Consider the following 21,467-nt stretch of genomic DNA (forward strand, 5'->3'; position numbering starts at 1 on the left):
TTAATTTTATCTTAAAACATTGCAAGCAAATAAAACTATCAAACAGAGCGAGACAATATTTCAATTTTTCTTAAAACATTGCAAGCAATATTTCAATTTTTCTTAAAACATTGCAAGTAATATTTAATGTTTTCTTAAAACGATGAAAGCAAATAAAACTATCAAACGGAGTGAAGACAATATTTCAATTTTTCTTAAAACATTGCAAGCAATATTTCAATTTTTATTAAAACATCGCAATCAATATTTAAATTTTTCCTGAAACATCGCAAGCAATATCTCAATTTTTCTTAAAACATCGTAAGCAATATGTCTTCAATTTTTCTTACAACATTGCAAGCAATATTTCAATTTTTCTTACAACATTGCAAGCAATATTTCAATTTTTCTGAAAACATCGCAAGCAATATGTCCTTTTCCCCAATTTTTTCTTTTTTTAAACCAACACATTTGCCAAAGGGGCAACCTTAATTCCTCCAAAAATTTTTTTTCCTTTCCTTTACAACAAACCCCATTTGCAAACCACCATATTTTTCAATTTTTGTTCTTTTTAAAAAAAACATTAAAAATTCGCCCCAAAAGGCAAATTTCATTTTTCAAAATTTTTTCTTTTTTACAAAACCATTCGCAAAGGAAAATTTCAATTTTTTTCCTTTAAAAACCAAACTTGGCAAGGGGGCAAAGATTTTTCCAATTTTTTCTTTAAAAAAACAACCAAGCACCCAAAGCGCCAAATTGGAACTTTTACAAGGTTTTTCCTAATAAAAAAAACAAATACGCAAAAGGGGCAAACAAAATTTTCACAATTTTTTCTTTAAAAAAACAAATTGCAAGCAATATTTTCGAATTTTTCTTTTTCTTAAACATCACAAGCAAAACACTCAGTTCTTTCAATTTTTTTCTCAAAAACATTTTTCTGCACAAGCATAATTTCAATTTTTTCTTAGAACAATACTCAACAAGCATACATTCAGCTTTTTCTTTTTCTTAAAAACAATTGCAAGCAACTAAAATTTTCAATTTTTTTAAAACATCACAAGCAATACTTCAGTTTTTCTAAAAACATTGCAAGCAATATTTCAATTTTTCTTAAAACATCACAAGCAATACTTCAGTTTTTCTAAAAACATTGCAAGCAATATTTCAATTTTTCTTAAAACATCACAAGCAATACTTCAGTTTTTCTAAAAACATTGCAAGCAATATTTCAATTTTTTCTTAAAGACACACAGCAAATTTTTTTACTTAGTTTTTCTTAAAAACATTGCAAGCAATATTTCAATTTTTCTTAAAACATCACAAGCAATACTTCAGTTTTTCTAAAAACATTGCAAGCAAATAAAACGGAGAATCAAAGGGAGCTAAGACAGTAAAACCAGCGGGCCATTCACATGGGCGGATATACACAGTTCAAGTCTTGTAAAATAGCGATTTCTTGAGCAACTGTCTCGTCTTACGTTACAGGTGAGTTAATCACTTGCGGTGGAAAGAATGGTAGCTGCGTCGGGTGTATTGTTCAGCCACGAGATTTATGGCCAATACATTATCCTAGCGTTACTTTCATACATGTTCTTAAAGCTTGGATACGTTCTTGTCAGTTGAAAACGAGAGTTCATTTTGTATGACTATTTCTTTGGTTTGTTCTGAATTTTCTTTATTTCATAATGTTTTGGGATTTTCGCTTACTCGTGGAGTGAGCCTACTTTGTTGTTGTTGTTGTGTTGTTGGGGGGGGGGGGGCACAGGAAAGGTCTGTGGAAAAGCCTAAAAAACAACAAATAAAATAAATAAAGAAATAAAAAAATAAATAAATAAAAAAGTATATCGCGTTGCGTAAAAGATACAGGAATGTGAGGATAGGATATTTATGATTTATTTATTAGAATGGAAATGTAAGAAAATAAATCCTGTGCATGTTAAACAGTACAGAACGATTATTTCTGATAAAATAGAGCGTATTTATTTTCATATCCGTTGGTGAAACAACGCTCTATTTGACAGTTTTAATTTACGTTAACTTATGCGTGAGCGGAAAATCTTGCACGCAGTCCGAGTAAGCTGGAAGTCAGAATAAAAGAAATTATTTTATTTAAGTTAAAATGCCCCTGAAAACCACAGAACTAACTGGAAGAGAATTCTGAGAAGAGAGAGAGAGAGGCTGGAGACGAGTGGAGATTCGTAGAAGTGAAAGCACTGCAAAGATGCGAGCAGTCGATTTTTCAATCAAGTCGATGCCTTGTAGATGGTGTCACTGGTGGGGTGCTGTTAATTTCATTTTATATATAGCTTTTAAATATATATAATATTATATATTATATTATATTATATAATTATATATTATATAATATATGTATATATAATAAATAAATAGAATAATTATCTATCTATATAATATATAAATATATATATATATATATATATATATATATATATATATATATATATATATAGAAAGTGAACCATAGCTAAAAGCACAAGAACTTCCCCTCCCAAAACTCTAGACAGCTTCTTTCTTTTATTCCTTTAAAAAAGAAAAAAAGGCATTTTCTAAAAACCTCTTCCGATCTGCATTTACCGAGGGCGTGGCCCGAGCGATTCCCCAATTTCGCCGGGGCGCCGTCAGGAGCGATTTGAGCAGTTTTTAAACGCCCATGAATGCTCGAGTTAAGGCGGTGGAGGGGTGTGTGTTGTGTTGTGTGTGTGTGTGTGATGTGTGTTGTGTGTGTGTGTGTGTGTGTGTGTTCTCGAACGCGGCAACAGAGCAGAGTCGGTGTCTGCAATCACAAGGAGAGGTTGAGAGGGCGCCTCCGTAATGGCTGTGGTGCATTTTGGTTATTTTTAAGCTTTATTTCTAGTTTTTTTTTTTTTCTTTAAGTTCCCGACGTGAAATAGAAAACGGAGTGATGAGCAAAGTGTCTATATATATATATATATATATATATATATATATATATATATATATTATATATATATATATATAATATATATATATATATATATAGTCTTACCGACTAACAAACCCGGCTGAAAAACCAAAAACATTTTTGGGAAGAAGGCCTCAAAGAACAAGTACATTCCAAAAATGTACGGATTCGGGAGATGGACTCTGCAATCAAACCCCTTCCCTCTATCACACAAGATTTTCCTGGAAGAAAGAATCACCAATACGAGAAACGACATATATATATATATATATATATATATATATATATATATATATATATTATATATTTTAATGAGAGAGAGTATATATATATAGTATATATATATATATATTCTAAAAACATATATAATTACATAAGAGAGAGAGAGAGAGAGAGTATATATACAGGTAGAGAGAGAGAGAGAGAGAGAGAGAGAGAGAGAGAGAGAGAGACGAGAGAGGTGACGAGAGAGAGATTGAGAGGAGAGAGAGAGAGAGAGAGAGAGAGAGAGTCTTCCCAGACAATTAAAATCAATTATTTAAGTGGCATGTCTTATTTCTCCATCAATTCTCGTTTCCTTCGGACCTGGGCTAGAGTAGAACACTAGGTTTCTGATACAATAATATTTGCATTTCTCTTAACTGTGAAATCAAAATAACTTTAAAAAATGACTTGAAATATTGAGTATTGTCAGATAAATTATCAGAATTCTAAAAGTGCAAGTCATCCCATTCACGTTTTAAGATTAAAGATTTTAAAAGATTTCTCCTAAAAGAGAAAAAAAAAAGAAAAAAGTCTATAAAGAACTAGTTGTCAATTTTAAGGCAAATTCTCAAACTCTCCAAAGCCATTACACGCTTCTTGGTCGTCTTCTGCAAGAACAGCTCAAAAGATTTATTATTTTCCTTCAAATCTACTTCAGCATTTTCATGCACGACTTAAGGTGCATCCATGCAACACATCATATCATCTACATGTATGCAACTTATTGCATACATTAAAAAAAAAAAAAAAGAGCATGTCGGCAACTTAAAGAGCATAAATGTCACACCCAACAAGTTTAAAACAACTCAAAATATGTTGGTAAACTTATTGCACACATTTCACAAGTTTAAATTAAGTCCAACACGACAAGTTGTTAAAAATGAGTAAAAGGAAATCTCAGCCACTATGGCATACATGTCACGAACAAGTCGGCAACTTGTCATACATGTCACATACAAGTTCGAAACAAATAAAAAAAACATGTTGGCAACTTTGAACATACATGTCAAAAACAGGTTCAAAACAAATCAAGACATGTTGGCAACTTTTGGCATGTGTGTCACTAACAGGTTCAAAACGAAGATAAAACAAAATGTTGGCAACTTATCACATACATGATTTAAAGCAAGACAAACTTGCTGGCAAACTCATAGCGTAAGTCACAAACGAGTTGGTTACAAGTCAGTGACCGCAAGTGAAGCACAAACCTTCAACAAACGCTGGATAACAGTAACAAGCTGCAACTGTATGAATCACCAACAAGTCATTGACTTATATCCAGACCAATTTGTGAAGTTTATCTCTTGATTTCAAGAATACGTAACGTAGGATGCAATTACCTTAGACACCCAGGTAATTAACATTTGCATTTTTTTTTCCACGGCTAGATGAAAGATCTTAGCACAGTTGTCTAATTATTCTACATTCATAGTTTCACAAAGAATTACAAATACAGTTCATAACCAACATTCTCAAAATTCTCTGCATCACTTATCGCAAATTCTTCCACAAACGGCTGGAAGCAGCTAAGACTAGTCCACACTAATCTCTCTCTCTCTCTCTCTCTCTCTCTCATATCCAAACATATTGTATCCATTAAATACATTCGTTGCATCCTAAAAGATTTCTCTCTCTCTCTCTCTCTCTCTCTCTCTCTCTCTCTCTCTCTCTCTCATATCCAAACATATTGTACCAATTGCATTCATTCACTCTTTGTATCCAAAAAGGCCTCTCTCTCTCTCATCCAAACATATTGTAGCCATTACATACATTCATTGCATCCTAAAAGATTTCTCTCTCTCTCTCTCTCTCTCTCTCTCTCTCTCTCTCTCTCTCTCTCTCTCTTCCTATATATGTCCGCTCATCCGTGTAACTTGGAAGAAGCACTTTCTCCTTTCAGCTCGAACGACTGACATTGTCAAGGTACAATTACAAGTGTTTTTTTATTAACTTTCAATAACTGCCTTCCTCAATAGAATTCTTTATTACTTTTGCCTACGAAGCTTGAAGGAAAGGAGCCGTTTACCATCCTACCCTCTGCACTTGTGTCTGTCTCTCTACGAGTTTGTCCGGTGTCTCGAGAACTGATGGACGGATTTCGATGAAATTTCCCAGAACTAATTGTTAGATAGTTCGTTTGATGCGGTTAAATTTTGGAGGAACTCTCTTCGAGTGTTGAGATTTACAATGTAAAATATTTATCTCGATCTAACGAGTTTGGATTAAAGCAAGACTTTAAAAACTTATCTGACAATACCTAGGAAATCTCATCTTGCACTAAATCAAGTCTCTCTCTCTCTCTCTCTCTCTCTCTCTCTCTCTCTCTCTCTCTCTCTCTCTCTCTTACCAAGGACTTAAAATCCACAAAACAGTGCATCACAGCAGAAAAGAAGGCACAGAAACTAGTGGGATACATAAAGAGGCAGTTCAGATACAGAAACAAGGAAACGGTGCTGCAGCTCTACGCATCAATAGTTAGACCTCATCTTGAATATGCAGTACAGTTTTGGTAACCAACACTAAGAAAGGACATATGACCTTGTGGTAGGAGTGTAAGAAATACAACCACCGTAGATCCTACGTGTTCAAAAGGCGACTAAAAGGACAGCTGCTGCCTTGCAGTCGTACTTTTTAGTCAAAGGCGAAGCCCACCGCCAATAACTGTGGAAACTGCTGTCTTGCAGGTGTACTTTTTAGTCAAAGGCGAGGCCCACCGCCAATAACTGTGGTTGATGACAGTAAGCGCCTGCAATCGTAAAAACCCCTTTGCCAAAAAATATCCCATGCCTGATGATCCCTTTGATAGATGGCGCATCAGGCAACCGACCCCTTAATGTAGGGATAACGGTGGGCAAGACGACGACGACTAATAAAGGATATAAACAAGATTAGAAAGGGTACAAGCAAGAGCCACAAAGTTAATTCCATCCATCAGGGAAATGGGTTACCAAAGACGACTAGAGAGCCTGAACATATATGGCTTAGAAACACGACGATTGCGAGGATAATTAATGTAAACATTTAAAATACTGAAAGGTATAACAAAAGCAGACAGTAACCTCTTCACACGAAACGAAAACCAGACAAGAAATAATGGATGGAAACTAGAACTGAAGATACAACACATCTCATTGTGGGAACTTCTTTACATACAAGATATGAGACACTATGTGGAATAAACTGCCAACAGAATGAAGTTGTAAACAGCAACAATGTGGAAGAATTTAAAAGAACGCTAAACAGAATCATTAGGTGGACGCTGTGAATGAACAGTAAAACCTGCTCCTAGAGATAAGTGAGCACACGATGTCTCCTATTAGGATGGACTGACAAGTCTTTGAGACCTCCTAATCCTTGTAACTCCTTGTAACTCACTCACTCAACTCACTCTCTCTCTCTCTCTCTCTCTCTCTCTCTCTCTCTCTCTCTTGTGTATATACACACAAAAATTATATGTATACATATAAACATATACATATACATACAGTATATATAAGTGCGTGTGTGTGTGTAAGAGTATGCATAACGCATGGTAACCACACATGTACAGGTATACAGGTGTACACGTGCACACACACACACACACACACACCTATGGAAAACAACGTGAAATGAACAGAGAGAGAGAAAAAAAAATACGGACTCACCATCCTGTGCAATAACTGCATCCAAGAAATGATTGTGCTCTCTCCGACCCATTGTGGATCGAGAAACGGATTTATTGTCTGGAGAGAGAGAGAGAGAGAGAGAGAGAGAGAGAGAGAGAGAGAGAGAGAGAGAGGGGAAAGAGAGAGAGAGAGAAAGAGAGGAGAGCGAGATGAGAGAGAGAGACGAGAGAGAGAGAGAGAGAGAGAGAGAGAGAGAATATGCTAAATGCCATTTCCTTATAATTAATTCAACTTTTAAGAAAACTACCGAGCCTATAGGGCTGCAAATTGGTACGTTGATCATCCACCCTCCAATCATCAAGCATACCAATTTGCAGCCCTCTAGCTTCAGTGGGTTTTATTTGATTTCAAGTTAAAAGTTATCCACGATCGTGAGTCTGGCAACGATATAGTCCAGCCCCCCACCCCCCGACCCCGGGTCCTGGTTAAAGTTTTCACTGAAACGTCAAATATTCTCAACTAATAAAAATAACATTCACTGTAGATATTCCAACGATACCCAATAACCTCACATTACCTGACAATGCCTTCATCAATATACCTAAATATACAATTATTCACTAATATTCCTATATATACAAATACTCACTAATATTCCCAGCTATATGTTAAATATTTCACTTGCAATATCAAATATTCCCATGTAATAAAAAAAATATTCTACCAAGATATTCCAACAATACCTAATAACCTCACATTATCTAACATTCCTTCATCAATATTCCTAAATATACAATTATTCACTAATATTCCTAGCTACAAATAAAATATTTCACTTTAACATTACATTTTTCCACCTGGTAAAAAACAAATATTCACCTTGGATATTACGACAATACCCAATAACCTCACTGTACCTATCATTCCTCTCAGAACAAATATTCATCAATATTCGTAAATATTTCACTGCCACATCAAATATTCTGGATATTACGATACTCTCTACAAATCACAATATCACAGACACTTTCTCCTTGGATAAATATCCACTAATATTCGTAACTACACATCGACTATTTCACTGTAATGCTAATTATTCCTATCTGGTAAGAAACAAATATCCTCCCCTGGATATTACGATACCCAATAACCTCAAATTAAACATTCCTCCCTACCCGTCACCAGCGACGCAAACATGATTAAACATTCACTCCAGGTAATATTGGCTTCGGTTCTTCGTCTTAATTGACAGTCCAAGACCCACCCGAGATGTTTGACGAAATCTTAAAAAGTCAGAGAGAGAGAGAGAGAGAGAGAGAGAGAGAGAGAGAGAGAGATTGTTTGCGCAAGATTTCTAGATCTGTCTAGAGTTCTACATGCTTCTAGATTTTGGGATGTTTCTGGACTTCTAGAAGCTATCTAAATTTGGGAATGCTTCTAGCATTTATGTTTCTAGACTTTGGGATACTTCTGGATTTCTAGATCTTTCTAGATTTAGGGGGTGTTTCTAGCATTCATTATTCTAGATTTGGGGATACATCTGGATTTCTTGATCTTTCTAGATTTGAGGATGTTTCTAAAGTTTTAGATCTTCCTAGATTTGGTTATACGTCTAGATTCCTACATCTTTCTAGATTTGAGGATATTTCTAAAATTTTAATCCTTCTAGATTCTGGGATCTTTCTAGAGTTCTACCTGTTTCTACATTTCGGGATGTATCTAGATTTCTAGATCTTTCTAGGTTTGGGGATGCTTCTAAATTTACATATCTTTCTAGATTCTGGATGATTCTAGAGTTCCACACGTTTCTAGGTTTGGGGATTCTTCTGGATTTCTAGAGCTTTCTAGATTTCAGGACATTTCCAAAATTTTAGATCTTGCTAATCCCGAGATATTTCTAGTTCCAGATCTTTCTGAGTTTTCCTCAATTTCTAGAGCTTTCGTGAATTCTACTGACATCTTTCTGGATTCCGAGATCTTCCTAGAATCATATAGAGAAATCTCTAGAATTCTAGATCTTTCTATAACTTGCTAGTTAAGTCTACATGTCGGTATCTTTATTAGAAATCTAGATGTGTCTACATTTAGATTTCTGGATATCGGAATCTTTCTTGAATTCTGGATCTTTCTAGAACCCTAGATTTGTAGCTCTCTCTAGATTTAAGGATCCTTCCACATTTCTAAATCTATTCTAGACCTAGATCTCCGGATCTTTCTAAAATTCTAGATCTTCATAGATTTCTTTTTGGATATTTTTAAAAATCCTCAATTTCTAGGGCTCTCGTGAATTCTACTGAGATCTTTCTATATTCCGAATCTTCCTAGAATCATATAGAGAAATCTCTAGAATTCTAGATCTTTCTATAACTTGCTAGTTCATTCAACATGTCGGGATCTTTATTAGAAATCTAATCTGTCTACATTTAGATTTCTGGATTTTGGAATCTTTCTTGAATTCTGGATCTTTCTAGAACCCTAGATTTGTAGCTCTCTCTATATTTAAGGATCCTTCCACATTTCTAAATCTATTCTAGACCTAGATCTCCGGATCTTTCTAAAATTCTAGATCTCCATAGATTTCTTTCTGGATAATTTTAAAAATCAAAATCTCTCTAGATTTCTAGATAACTCTAAAATTCCAAATCTGTCTAGATTTCTGCGTATTTATAATAATCGAAATCTGTCTAGATTTCTACGTATTTATAATAATCGAAATCTGTCTAGATTTCTAGATATTTCTAAAAAATCAAAATATCTCTAGATAGATATTTTTATCCAACTGTCTAGATTTTCTAGATAAAAAAATTTCTATACATATCTTCCAAAAATCAAATAGATTTACTTCTAAAAAAATCCAAATCTGTCTAGAATTTCAGATATTTCTAAAAAACGAAATTATTTTTTAAAATATTTCCCCAAATTCTGTCTAGCTTTCTAAACGTATTTATAATAAAAAAACCAAATTCGGGAAAAAAAATTTCCTGGTCTAGAATTCAGAAAAATAAATGTTTCTAAAAAAATATTTGTATCTTAGATTCCCTTTAGATATTTCTAAAAATCCAAATCTGTCCAGATCTACAGATACTTCTAAAAAAAATCCAAATCTGCCTAGATTTCAAAGACCTTTCTAGAACCCAATATCCGTCTGATTTTGAGATTTTTCAAAAAAAAAAAACTAATTCTCAAAAATCCTTCTAGATCTCTCTCTAGAACCCTAGAAAAGGCCCCCACCCCCTGTGAGTCTCTTCCCCCCCCCCCCCCACCCTTTGCTTTAGCAAACCCCGCCCCAGTCACATGATTGTGCGCCAAAGCTTCGTTTGCATACCAAGGTGTTTGTGTGTCCTTATTTTGTTTGTGCCTCGACTCCTTCCTCAGTTCTTGCTTTCGCTACTTCAAACAATCCCTTGTTTGTTGTTTGTATGTTTTATATCTTGCTTAAACCAGGTTTTGGTGGTCACCCATCCACGCACTGGACAGAGACAACTTGGATGCATTTAATCTAATAGTGATGATTTTATCGGCTTGTTCAAACCGTGTTTTGGTGGTCACCCATCCACGCACTGGACAGAGACAACTTGGATGGATTTCATCTCATAGTGAATCCTTGATATTGTTTGTATGTTTTTTATTGGCTAGTTTAAACTGGGTTTTGGTGGTCACCCGTCCACGCAATGAACAGAAACAACTTGGATGGATTACTTCTAATAGTGGTTCCTTGATTTTGTTTTAGTTTCAATAGGTTGTTTAAAACTGGTTTTTGGTCACCCGTCCACGCACTGAACAGAGACAACTTGGATGGATTTAATCTAATAGTGGTCTCTTGATTGTAATTATTTTTCATAGTTTGTTTAAACCGAGTTTTGGTGGTCACCAGTCCAAGCACTGGACAGAAAGAATTTGGATGGATTTAATCTAATAATTACGTCCTTGATTGTCATCTCACTATAATGGGTTGTTTTAACTGGGTTTTGGCGGTCACCCGTCCACGCACTGAACAGAAACAACTTGGATAGATTCAATCTAACAGTAATTCCTTGATTGTTCTTAATTATCTAGTTTCAATAAGTTGTTTTAAACTGGTTTTGGTGATCACCCCTCCACGCAATGAACAGAAAAAACTTGGATAATTTAATCTAAGAATATTTCTAATAAGTTGTTTTAAACCGGGTTTTGGTGAGCACCCGTCCACGCGCTGACCAAAGACATTAACGAAACTACAAACACGAATAAAAAACAGATCAACAAACACAAAAGAAATTGGACAAACGCGAAATTAAAAGAGAGAGAGGAGAGAGAGATGAGGAGGAGGGGGGAGAGAAGAGAGAGAGAGAGAGAGAGAGAGAGAAGAGAGAGCCACACCTGCCACTTAATTAACGCGTGTTCCGGGCTGTTGAATTAAATTAACTCTGATTCTATTGTGTTTAACTTGGCTTTAGTTTGTTTTAATTTGTTTTAATTTTTATCAATTGTTTTTTTGGTAAATTGTCTTTATGTTCTATAGCTTTTATTTTATTTTTTTAAACTGTTTATTTCAAGTTCTGGATTTTAAACTTGTGTTTTTGTTTTTTTTTTAGGGGGGGACTGGTGGTTTCTTGTAATATATAATAATAATAATAATTAATTAATAATAATAATAAAATAAAGTAATACATAAGCCTCTATTCAAACAAGAACAACCTACTAAAAATAAAATATATACCAAGGCCATATCCCATTTCGTAGACGGGCATTTCATACCCAGTGCCCATTAGGAACCTCTGTCACAATGGCCAGCTTTACAAAAAAATTACAAATAAGTGGCCTCCCAGACAGGATATATAATGGTCAAAAGGCCTCCATATTATATCCTAATAGAAGTACATAGGAAGACTTCCTATTGAATTAACCCTACGTCTCTCTCATCTCCCCTCCCGCTCTTCTCAATCTCTCTCCTCCTCTCTCTCGTCTCGCTCTCTCTCTCTCTCGTCCCACTCTCTTCTCCGTCTCCTCTCTCTCTCTCAAAAAGAAAATATATACAAAATAAAAATAAGAAATAAAACAAATCATTATCCCACATACATATACATATATCACATTATATATATATCATAATCATATATACAGATTATTATTAAATACATTATTTAAGTATATATAATTATAATAATATATATATATATATCTATTATACAATAATATATTATATATATCATAATATATAGTATATATATTATACATATACATATATTAGTATATATATTAATATACTATATATATAATATATAGATTACATATATATATATATATATATATATATATATATATATATATATAGAGAGAGAAGAGATGAGAGAGAGAGAGAGAGAGAGAGAGAGAGAGAGAGAGAGAGAGAGAAATTCAAAAAATTACGAAAACGCTTTTAATTTCCCTTAACAAAAGATGAAAGGAACGAAAAACAAAAATAAGAAAAAATAACAGTATAGCATGACAAAGGGTCCGGAATGACGACATCAAAAGATGCCGACCGGAAGTCTCGTCGGATCTTCCTGTCAAATCTTGACATCAAAGTTATTTGTCACAGTTGTTTGTTGTCTTGTTTACGCCTAAACGAGAAAACAAACAACTTTGATGTCAAGATTTATGACAAAAAATACAGGCCACGGCTGCAGAATCTTTATGCTATTAAAAATATAATGATAGCATTGTAAATAACAATATGAGGATGACATTATAAAAAATATGATAAAAACATTATCAAAAATATTATAAAAACATTATCAAAAATTATTAAAAAAATAAAAACATGTTATAAAAACAAAAAAATATTATCAATGTTAAAAATCAAATAAGATGGTAAAAAAACATTGTTATAAAAAATATGATGATGATATAAAAAATATGAAAACATTATCAAAAATATGATGATATAACATTGTAAATAAAAATATGATTATAATTTTATCAAAAATATGATAACATTGTTACAAAAAATATAGCGTTATGCTATTAAAATATAGTTATTCCTCATTGTAACATTAATTATCTGTTGCCGAGATCTATTATTGTTATCCTTCATTCTTATCGTCACATTATTGTTAAATTCTTATTTCCTGCCACATTCTTCATACTTAGTTTTTGTTTTCAGTCCCATTATAATCATTATATTAATAATTTCATTATAAATTTCACGGTAATTCTCAGCAATGTATAATTCTTCATGCTAATTGTATTCATCATTATAATAATTATAATTGTAAATGTATTATAACTTTCACTGTAATTCTTACCATTGTATAATTTATTACTATTATTCATCATTATAATCATTATAATTTTAATTATTACTTTCACTGTCAATTCTCATTACATAATTCATCATACAACAGTAATTTCACAATTATCAGTACAATGACAAAAATTATTATTATTATATATTATCTTCATAATGTCAGTTACAGAGAGTACCGTTGTACAACTACGGTACATTACGTTACGTTACGTTACTACTGACGATTACAGTCAACAAATTACCCCTACAGGTGTTGCAGCCTTGCGGTACGCCCCTTCTGTACCACGTTCTCGGTACCTCGTGACGTCACGCGTACCGCTCGCACCGGACTCCTACTCAAACTAGTGAAGTATGTCCATTATTATTATTATTATTATTATTATTATTATTATTACATTATATTATATTATTATCAGATTAGTTATAGCTATTATTATATTATTATTATTAGATTATTGTTATTATATTATTATTATCGAAACTAGATAAAAATATTATTTTAAAGTTCAAACCTGGATTGATTTTGACCTGGAATAAATACTCTCTCTATATTACTTAAAAGTTTCATCATATATCTTCCAACATACGTACCAATTTACTGAAAAAAACCTATCATGACTGAGATAAACGTCCCTCCCCCAACACAAAAAAATTAAAAAACTAAGATAACAAAAAATTTCAAAAATAAACGGGAAAAAAAAAAACAGCCAAACAGAGCGAAGCGTGACTGACGAACTTCTTCCCACGCACTGACCCACTTGGGGGAGTTAGTAGTGAATTGGGTGGTGTCTCGGCCTGATCTCCTATGGAAAGAAGAAGAAGAGGAGGAGGAGCAACTGAGAGAGAGAGAGAGAGATGAGGCTTCTGAATCAGTCTAAAGCTGTCAATTCGCTGTCAAGTCGCCTTCAATTACTGTCGAGTTTAAGAGACTGACTAAAGGATTCAGTGTTTGGTGGTATAGGGGTTAGTTAGGTCTTCTTATGTCGCAGGTTTTCCTTTTACTTTTTTATTTATCAAAATAATGTTTATTTCGTAGGCTAGGCAGTATATGAGAGAGAGAGAGAGAGAGAGAGAGAGAGAGAGAGAGAGAGAGAGAGAGAGAGAGAGAGTTTTGCATGTGAATGGTGGAATGTCATTTGCAAAGTAAGATGGCCCATCTCTTTCTTTACTTTTATTTTATATTCCAACATTGCAAGCATAACTCTCTCTCTCTCTCTCTCTCTCTCCTATCTTTTGTCCACTCTCCTTTCAATTATGAATTTCTCTTTCAGTTTTATCCCTAACCAGAAATGATTCAGAACTATTTTTCTCTCAATCTCTCTCTCTCTCTCTCTCTCTCTCTCTCTCTCTCTCTCTCTCTCTCTCCGAGCATGCGCCAGGCGAAGGTGTTTTCACATAATTTGTTAGAAGAATTAAGATTCTTTTTTACCCTCGACTGTTATCAAAGGAATTTATTGGCTGTTAGTTCCCATATTGTTTTCAGAAATTTATTGGTTATTATTATTATTAATTATTTTTTATTTTTACAAATTTTTTCACTCCCACTTGGCCTTCGAGCGAAACAACAAGGAAGGGGGAAACGGTGGGGTATTATAACCAATAAAAAAGGCAAAAATTTACAACCAAGGAAACAAAACAAATGGAGCTTCCTGTCAAAAAAAAACGCTAAAAGTGGGAAAACGAAAAGTAGAAATTTACATTCAATGGGGCTGGCCAAGGTAAAGGCCTAGCCGCCTGGCCCTAGTTAAATTTGATGTTGCTTTTGCATATTTCCAATATAAATATAATATTATAGATAAATAATATTGCATTATGTAATATAAATATCTATGGGTATTAAATTATCTATATCATATATTATATTTAGTTTTTATTTTCGGGGGGGGGGGGGACTGGCTTCCTTCCCTGGGCAAAACTTCATAAAGGACCCTGTGGATTTATCTTAATTAATAATAAAATAAAATAATAATAATAATAATAATAATTAAAATAATAATAATAAAAAAAAAAAAAAAAAAATAATTTTTTTTAATAATAATAATGTGAAATATTCATTCAGTTCCTTTAGGATAAACAATACGTCGGTTCCTTTAGGATAAACCGTATGTCCGTTCCTTTAGGATAAACAATGTCTCGGTTCCTTTACGATAAACATTGTGTCCGTTCCCTTAGGAGTAACACTTTCCACGCAAAAACAAAAATGATTTTGAAAGTCAAACTGTATTTTATCCAGAGATGATTTCTCTCTCTGTAACGAATCACCATGAGTCCAAATCTTGAAGAAAACTAGAATTAATACACTGTTTGATCATTATTTTCAATAAATGTACGAATAACAAATTGCATGATTGTGTTTTTCTAATTGTACGAATCATACAAATGTTTAAAAAGTGTACTTCACAAAACAGAACACGAGGAGTCTCAGTAGAGGCATCTAGTGCACCATCGCATCTCTACAGCAGTTAGTAACACTTATCTAAAAACTGCCAGACACTTAAATAGTTTAGACTAACCACGAACGACTAATCGGCCCACTAAGCACACAAGACACAGAGAGAAAGAGACGCAAACACACACACGGCTACGGGCTTAAAACCACGCCGTTGGTTGGCGGGAGGGCGTGCCAAGGCAACAAAAAAAACTGCATGGGAAACAGTTAGGGGCCTTGAGTTAACGGGCCCCGTTTTGTTCCAATTTCTCTTCTTCTCTCTCTCGATTTTCTCCTATCTCTCTTCCTCTCCTCTTCTGCTCTCTTCTTTCTCTCTCTGTCCAGGGCCCCGGAAAAAATGGGCCTTGGCGTAAGAGAAACACGTTTTCTCGCCCGCGTGTGCGCTCGCTGGCTTGCAAAGGATTACGTCTGTACCTGGACAGGGGGTAGGTAGGTGGGTGGGTGGTGAAAACGTCATCAATGGGACGATACAGGTGCGGACCTTGGTCCAAGGAACGCCATTCAATGTGGAGGGTCGGACTGGGAAATCGCATGTGGGCCAACTGGGGATACTTTTGATCCAATTTTGGTACACTTTGGTACTACTTTTGGCCCTCCTTTGGGACATTTTTGGGCCACTTTTGCCTCACCTCTGGTCCAATTTTTGGGGCCGGTGTGACGGGCCATACGCAGGTTCTTTTTATGGTTCTAGATGGGTCAGAATGAGCCCCATATTAATACCCGTCTGCAGCCTAAACTATGACCTATACCAGTTCTAAACTGTGTCTACGTCACGACCCATAATTTAGGCCTACATCCACCATCTCACAAAAGGTCACGACCCACGAAAATCTCATAAATTACAGATGACCCATGAAGAACAAAATATGCTGCCCAATGCACCTTAAATGACCTAGTAAGTCATAGGTCAGGTCACGATCCTTTACTACCTATATATAGGGAGAGTATCAGAAGCCAAGCACTAGAAGTGATTCTTTAAAAAAACCGATAGAAAATAGCTGACTCTCGAGTTCATAAATATCCAGCTTTATCTGAGAAATCGTGGCTTGGCAACTCACACTCGTCATGAATTGGATGGAATACAGAATTTTGACCACAAGACCAAACGCTGGGACCTGTGAGGTCTACGAGGGACAAGCACAATGAAGACGAAAAGTGGAAGAGGAGTAAAATGAGGCTCATGGAACAATGACCAAAATCATAACCGCAAAACAAGTTTAAGCAAAATTCATTTTCGAGTAAGGAATTGTGTGTGAACTGAGATTCAAACGTGGCTTCCTGGGGCACGGTACTGTGGGTATCACAGCATTCAGTGTGGCTCCTAGGACCGAAGGAAGCGAAATGCCTTCCCAACTTGGAGAAAGGAGGATTTTGGAAATCACAGAAGCTGAGAGAGAATTCCAAAGGTTTGTAGTGGAGGGAAACAACCTATCACAGGTTGTCTCCCTCCAAAGGGCAGGTCATGTGCAAAATCCGGGTATGACTCGTCCAACTGACATCTATGACTCTTGGGACCTTCCAGGTTTTATAAGTACCAAACAAACAACAGCGGTCCTTCTGGGTATGCTGCATTCATTAGTTACTCAGTTATCATCATAAAATCTCTAAGCTCAACTGCGTGTGTACCCAAGCAGGTATTATCCGCATCTTTCCAAATTCTTTACCCGGTACCCTGTACCCTCCACGTCCTGTCCAACCCGACCAGGGGGGCATGAAGCCCCCTGCTCTCTCTCTCTCTCTCTTCTCTCTCTCTCTCTCACTCTGACCTAATTCCTGATTAAAAAAATTTTATGAGAAAATATAATTCAAATACCGTCCTTTCCCCCAAAAACCCCCCCCCCAAAAAAAAAAATATATTGCTCATCGGCTCTCCTCTCTCTCTCTCTCTCTCTCTCTCTGACATAACTTCTGATAAAAACATTTGATGAGGATAATTCAAATACTGTCCTCACCATAAAAATATGCCCCCCCCCTCTCTCTCTCTCTCTCTTCTCTTCTCTCTCTCTCTCTCTCTCTCTCTCTCTCTCTCTCTCTCATCTCTCTCTCTCTCTCTCTCAAAAATACCCCACAGCAAATACCAAAGTCAACATCTCTTAAATTTAAACGAAGCCTTAATCCCAACCCCTCTAGTAAATTCTGCGCGCGCGTGTGTGGGTATCATCATCAAGCGCGTTCGCGCGTCATGGCGTTAAAAATAGGCCCACTTACGAAACCCACGACGCCCCGCGTGATGGTGTTTGCAAATTAATACCAGTTTCACCTTGCGTCAGGTAAGGCGCTTGGGCTGGTGATGGTTAAGAGCTACTGGCACTTCTGGCGAGGACGCGCGCGAGATCCGAATACCAACTCGGCCAGGAAGAGGACCTCCAACCACCCTCCCCCTCTCCCCCTTCCCCATCCAAACCCAATTCCGGATCGCTCCGGATCATCTTTTATTATTTAATTGGGAGGCTCATTTCATGAAGCGAGGTGTAGTACTGCTACTACGGTGATGTTTTCATTCCTGGAGTTTTTTTTTTTTTTTTTTATTGAGGAAAATGTTTTGAGTTAGTTTTTTTTCTTATGTGGTTTTGCCTGTAGATGATGATGCGTTTCATTGTTTTGTGCGCGCAAGTGTACGTATATGTGCGTACCACATACACAATATACATATATATATATATTATATATATATATATATATATATATATATATATATATATATATATATATATATATACATACACACACACACAAAATATAAATTATATACATATACAAATATGTATATATACTATATACATTTTATACATTTTTATAAATGGTTATATTATTATATTAAAATTTCGTATAAATTTATTTTATCCAATATATTTTATATCCATATATATATATATATATATATATATATATATATATATATATACTCATCGGACAACCTTTAAATTTGCATTCACAGGATAAAGTGACAATGTATACTGGCTTGCTGGTGAATTCTACCTAAAAACAAGTTCTTGCCCTAGAAAACATCCTTCCCTCAATCTTCATAAAAAAAAATTAAAACCCAAAAATCAGGGACAAAACTTCCATGTCTCCTAAGAGCTTTACCTTCCACCTTCATGACGAACCATCAATTCCACAAAATACGAAAATGAATCCTACGTTTATTCTCTGAACTTCCTCACTGCATCCCAATGGTCGCTCTATCCTGTGAACTGACCAGCAAGCCTATTTTCTCGGTCAAATACCAACTATTGTCTTCGTTCATGGACCATACTTTATCCTGTAAATCCAGCCAAGCCAGCAATATCAACATTTGTCTCGTCATGGACCCATTTACATCCTGTGAATTCACCAGCAAGCCGCCAAATACTTTGTCACTTTATCCTGTGAAATCACCAGCAAGCCAGTAAACTTTGTCACTTTATCCTGTGAATTCACCAGCAAGCCAATATACTTTGTCTCGTCATGGACCCATTTCTTTATCCTGTGAACTGACCAGCAAGCCAGTATACTTTGTCTCGTCATGGACCTATTTTTTTATCCTGTGAATTCACCAGCAAGCCAGTAACTTTGTCACTTTACTCCTATAGAATCCTACAAGACATGACCCAATTTTCCAGCTAATACTTTGTCTCGTCATGGACCTGTCATCTCCCTGACCTTGCTTGCCTGCCTGACTGTCTGTCTGCCTACCAGCTGACCTTATATGATTAGCCAGCCACTGACTGAGAGGCCTCATGACTGACGACGACGACGACGACGCCGAGGTTGTCTGGCCACTTTTTCCTGTTCGAAGAGTCGGATGATTGATCTTTCACTGACGCAAAAGGAAGTGCGGTGGACGCGAAGTTCAAGTCCCGGTGCCTTTGTAAGAGGCTAAGAAACTGATGACTAAGTTAAACAGACCTACAGCTTACTCGGGGTGTCCCAAATGACTTGGGACACGCGCAAGTTGTAGACATTATATTCCTGACTTTTAACGTGAGTTAAAACGTGCTAAAATCCACGGTCAAATAGCGCCTTGTTTCACCAACGAAAATTGAAATAGTGTACATTTTATTAGAAATGATGTTCTGTACTGTTCAACATGTACATTGCTTATTTTCTACATTTCCCTTCTAATAACTAAATCAAATATCCTCTCCGAGTAAGCGGAAAAAACTGGTAGGGAAGTCTAGAAGAATTCAGTTCATAAGTCTTGGGACCTTTATTGCAAAAGGCTAACAAACTGTGAATACTCTTGATATGTATTAAAGTAAGTCTTAAGAAATTGCTAGGGAACTCTACTAGAAGGAAGATTCAAGTCTAGGTACCGTTGTGGCAAAAGGCTAAGGAAGTCTAGTAGAAGTTAAAATAAAAGTCTTGATGCCTACGTTGTATAGTAGAAGTTAAAATAAAAGTCTTGTTGCCTATGTTGTATTTTAGAAGTTAAAATAGAAGTCTTGATGCCTATGTTGTAAAAGGCTAACAAAACTCTAACACAAGTCTAACAGTCAATTACTGTGTGTGAATAAATTGCTGAGGAAGTCTAGTAGAAGGTAAATTAAGTCTTGGTACCCGTGTGGAAAAGGCTAAGAAAATGCCGAGACCAAAGTCCAAAACGACTCCAAGGAAATCTTCTGGAACTGCAATGAAGTTTTGGGACCTTAGTAAAATATATGTAAGTCTTACAAAAACGCTAAGACAGTCTAGTAGATACAGAATGGAAAGTCTCGGTACCTTTGTTGCGAAGGGCTGAGGAAATGCTGACAAAAGTCTAAATAAAAATGCTAAGGAATTCTAGCAGAAGTTGAAAATAAAGACTTGATGCCCGTGCTATTAGAGGCCAATAAAATGCTCACATAAGTCTTAACATTCTATCAATATACGTCTGAAAAAATCGATTACGAAGTGTACCAGAATCAAAATGAAAAGTCTTGGTACCTCACACCAGCGTTGCAAAAGGCTAAGACACGGCTAACAAGTCTTAAAACCTACTATTAATGCAAGTCTTAAAAAGATCGTCCGCAAGTCAAACAGAAACATCATAATATTGAAAGTTTTGGGACTTTTACAAATGGCTAAAAAAAAATGCTAACAAAAGTCTTAAAATCAACTAATACCATCAATTAATACACGTCTAAAATAAATTTCTAAGTCTTAGCAGAAGTAAAATGAAATTCTTGATACCTGTGTTGCAAAAGGCTAAATAAATCTCACATTATTAATGGCAAAGCCTGACGATCCAATTTAGACCCAAAAGTCTTAGACGATGAGTGACAATTCAAACGATAGTTATTGTAGATTTCCGTACACGTAACAGCTCAAGTCTGCTTGTCTAGTTGCAGTCTTCTCACAAAAGTAGACTACGACATTTTGACAGCGTCTAAATGGCCAATAAAAATCCTGGTATAAGTTGAGGCGTACTTAAGCCCCAAGGGAAATAAAAATTCTAAGAGAAATTCTGGGAGGTCTGACCCCAAATCCTAAACAGAATTACTAGCAAGTCTAACAGAAGTAGCAGAGAGTCTAACATACGTACCAGGAAATATCCTCAAATTCTCCATAAGTACCATAACCCCAAATTCTAACAGAATTACTAGCAAATCTAACAGAATAGCAGAAATTCTTAACATACGAACAAGGAAAAATTCTCCACAATAAGTATCAGAAAGTCTAACAAGTACCAGGAAACTTCTACCACAATTGCCAGAGTCTAAAAAGAACAACACGAAAATTCTAATGGTATAATATCAAAGCCTTACACATGATATTCCAGGCGAATTCTGACCAGTACTAGAAAGTCCAGCATAACTATCGTTAAGTCTAACATAACGTAAGTAGTACCAAGGAGAATCGAAGATACATACCAGGCAGTCTAACACAATTGTCAGGAAGTCAAACAAATATACCAGAAAGTCTAACACACTTGCCAGAACGTCTAACAAAATTGCCAGATTCTAACACAAGTACCAAAGCAACAACTTTGACCAA

The 21,467-nt window shown here is 35.4% G+C and overlaps 1 protein-coding gene across 2 annotated transcripts in view; it reads right to left on the reverse strand.

The window, feature by feature from the left end:
- Window positions 1-21,467, reverse strand: part of LOC135199315 (rhotekin-like) — a 156,190-nt gene that overhangs the window by 113,882 nt on the left and 20,841 nt on the right. The window contains exon 1 of one of the 2 annotated variants that reach the window (XM_064227227.1): window positions 15,577-15,650. The exons of the other annotated variant lie outside the window; for it this stretch is intronic. The gene's annotated coding sequence lies outside the window, so the exon portion shown is untranslated. Of the gene's footprint in view, window positions 1-15,576; window positions 15,651-21,467 lie in introns of those variants that run through there. 2 annotated transcript variants of the gene reach the window in all.

Source organism: Macrobrachium nipponense, chromosome 25, assembly GCF_015104395.2.
Source record: "Macrobrachium nipponense isolate FS-2020 chromosome 25, ASM1510439v2, whole genome shotgun sequence".
NCBI lineage: Eukaryota > Metazoa > Arthropoda > Malacostraca > Decapoda > Palaemonidae > Macrobrachium > Macrobrachium nipponense.